Source organism: Corylus avellana, chromosome ca2 (assembly GCF_901000735.1).
Source record: "Corylus avellana chromosome ca2, CavTom2PMs-1.0".
NCBI lineage: Eukaryota > Viridiplantae > Streptophyta > Magnoliopsida > Fagales > Betulaceae > Corylus > Corylus avellana.
The window spans coordinates 46,832,436-46,835,014 of record NC_081542.1 but is presented as its reverse complement, the minus strand read 5'-3'; positions in this window follow the sequence as shown (position 1 = coordinate 46,835,014).

Below are 2,579 nucleotides of genomic sequence, written 5' to 3'. Positions count from 1 at the left end.
TCTATCTACATCAAGTAAGTTTATTTTAGGGAAAAATATAAAAAAGTCCTCAAAACTACTAGCCGTTTGCAATATAGCTCCCCTAATGTTTAAAAGGTACTAAAGTAGCCACCTAAACTACCAAAACATATAAAAAATGTCACTTATTTTTTTATATTCCTATAATACCCCTATTCTTTTAACAAATAAAATAATAAAATAATTGTAAAAAGAAAAAAAAAACAAAACAAAAACAAAAAACCAAAAAATTAGTGAAAAAAAAACACACCAATGGGCGAATAAATGCAAAAAAAAAAAAAAAAAAAAAAAAAAAAAAAAAATTTTTGAATAAATAAATAATTAGTCAAAGTGATCTGAAATTACAAGTGCTAATAAATTGATAAAATTAAAATCAATGCGGCCAGCAAATAATTTTTTAACAAATTTGACTCAGGGGACTAAGTGTTTTTTTTTTTTTTGGAATAAAATACCTTTGATTTTACTTTAATATGACATAAAAAGTCAATGTAGTTGACCTAAATTATTTATTTTTTCCAAAAACTTTCTTTTTTTTTTTTTTTGTGTATTTATTCGCCCATTGGTTTTTTTGTATTTTTAAAAAATTGTTAGGTTTTTTTTTTTTTTACAATTGTTTTATTATTTTATTTGTTAAAAAAATATAAGTATTATAGGAATATATAAAAATAAGTGGCTTTTTTAATACATTTTGGTAGTTTAGAGGGCTACTTTAGTATCTTTTAAACATTGGGGAGCTATATTGCAAACGGTTGGTAGTTTGTGAGGCTTTTTTATATTTTTCCCTTTATTTTATCTCTTTTCAAAATTTAATTACCTTTTGAGACTGCCGATTAGATCTCCATCTTTTTCCTTGCTTTCTGTTTATTGAATTTCACTTAAATATGTATATTTTAGATTCTTTTTTCAAATACATTTATTTTAGGCCAAATATGGGTGTAGTGAATTGATATTAGGGGATTTGGGAAAAATGGGCGTAAATGGCCACTACAATATTAGGGGATTTGGTTTCTGTTTTCACAGAATATTTATCTCTCTGTTTCTTTCATCGCCACTATATATAACGACGTATTCTCCCCGAAAAAAAAAAATATGATGGATTATTCTACGCCGGTAGATTTTCAGAAGTAGATTTTTTTCTGAGTAGTATAATTTTCAAAGCGAAGCATATGCACGTTGCCACTTTGAGTTCATGAAAATCATGGATGCTATTAATTGTGGTTGCAGTAAAGCTTTTTGAACAACCCATGCGGTAAATCATAAATGGAGTTTATTCTACAAATGAAAATAAATAAAAAATAAAAAATCCCAAAAACTGTACGCTCAACCACCATCAACATTTTAAAAAACAAAACAAATTAAAACCACAAAAGAAGTTTCTACCCCATTCAACAACAAACACTTACAATTCTCTTATGTATAATATCTCATTATATCCTCTAAAACATCCTTCATTCTACACCCAGTAAGTTTATTCTATTCCTTTTAAAACTTTAGTTTAAATTGTGTTTATTATGTTTACAAACGGCCATTTATTATGATATTTAGTCAACATCAGATTTTTTAAATTTCAATTGTTTTTATTACGTTTACAAATTGCCATTGTTCAATGTTATTAATGTTTATGTTAACACTGTCATTCACTGTTATTGTTCGATTTGCTGTTATTATTTTTGATGAGTCTATTTGAAAACACGTTTTAATGGTGTTATAGTTCAAAAATTTCCCTGCAAACTCCAAATTAAAAAATGGCTCAATTCGCAAATCCCAAAACGTTTTACAACATTTTGCTAGAATACTCATTTTGTTTGAATACTCATTTGGGATTTTTCTGCAATTTCGACATGGTGTTTCTCTCTTCATTATCTCAACATTATTCTCAATTGCTTTTGATTTCCTGTAAAGGTGTTGACAAAATTATGGTTCATTGAAAAACAACAAATAAAATAGATTTCATTACCGCTTTTTTGTTGTTCAATTCAATGGGTTTAAAATTATGACCTTTTATAATGTGGTTAAATGTAATCCAAAATAAATTGCTAATTTTCACAGATGAAATATGGCTCTATATATATATATATTCCTTTTTGGAGTTCAACAATTGCTAAATTCAAGGTCTACTTTCTATTTTGTTTGATAACAATTGTCTCGATCTTCTTATTAATTAGAAAAAAAATAATAATAAAAAGTGTTGTAGAGGGAAATAAAATTTAATTGAAATTATTAGTATTTTTCTAAGAAGTAAGAAGTTAAAACAAAAAATGCTCAATTTTACAAACCAAGTATAGAATGATATTTGTCTTTGTTTAAGCATGATTCAGGAATAATGTTTTCTCATCTTAAATAAAGTTATTTTGGGCAGTCAAAGATCATGATCTTTTTGTTAGTACTGTTGTATTATAACAGTTTTTTGCACACCTTTTAATTTTGATTATTAGTTTCAATATGTGATTCTTTTTTAAATATATAAATTCTTTTATATTTGGTAGAAATTGCAGATACATATGGCAGTTGGTATTCAAGCACAAACACAATTAGCGTTATAGGTTTTCACAATCTCTTTT